Source organism: Octopus bimaculoides, chromosome 3 (assembly GCF_001194135.2).
Source record: "Octopus bimaculoides isolate UCB-OBI-ISO-001 chromosome 3, ASM119413v2, whole genome shotgun sequence".
Taxonomy (NCBI): Eukaryota; Metazoa; Mollusca; class Cephalopoda; order Octopoda; family Octopodidae; genus Octopus; species Octopus bimaculoides.
The window spans coordinates 167,282,840-167,283,790 of NC_068983.1; positions in this window are offsets into that span (position 1 = coordinate 167,282,840).

A 951-nucleotide genomic window follows, 5' to 3' on the forward strand; every position below is an offset into this window, starting at 1 on the left:
AAGAACAACTTTCACAAAATCTAAATTATACATACATGTGTGTGTGTGTGTGTGTGTGTGTGTGTGTGTGTGTGTGTGTGTGTGCACAAAACGTTCTGAAAACAATTGTTTCTTATACTCACAAGAGTATTATCAGTCTTGAGGTCAGCGTTTCTTGAGGTGGAATCTATTTTCTCATAAACGTTGATTAGCATCAACAACTACCTATTGAAGTGCCAAGTAGCGTTGCTGAAAAATTGTTGCAAAATGCTTATCTGTAAAAGAGGTGGAGTTGTATTACTTGCTCACCCAGATTAAACTGTGTAGGTCTTAAGTTTCGTTGATATGGGGTAAACAGCTCCCTCCCCCGCCTCCTCCCAAACTAATGACAACGACCAACCAGGCTTTTTGAGAAGGGGTGGTGCCGTCAAATTTATATTAGTTGGTAAATTATCGTCCATTCCTTTGGCACAAGGTCAACATTTTCTTTAATGTGGGCCTATTTGGAAGTGTTTTTATGTCTTGAGGGTCACGACAAAAAAAAATGAAACTGATTAAACAAGGCTTATAAAGAAAGAAACTGTTTTTTAATGTCATCCATTATAATGAAAGAATCGCTGGATTTCGTTTTTGTATTTGGTTTGCAAAATTCTTGGTGTGAATTCATGTGTTGCAGCAAGTTTTGCTGTGTCTTGGCAGAGTCATTACTCCAAAAATATTATCACACGTATTGGTTCAATTCCACTTCTTTATTATTGGTCAATTGGTTAAATATCTAACCAACTAACGAATTGATCGTTTGTTTAATTTGTTGTTTAAACAATCAATTGTTTGTTTGTCTAAGTTCTTTCGTTGCTGTTCGCGACCTTTTCAGTGGTTCGGTGACTTCCCTTCTCGCTCTTGTGCATCCGTCACAACAAAGTCGTTACCTTTTTAATGATGTAAAAATCGATATATATATATATATATATA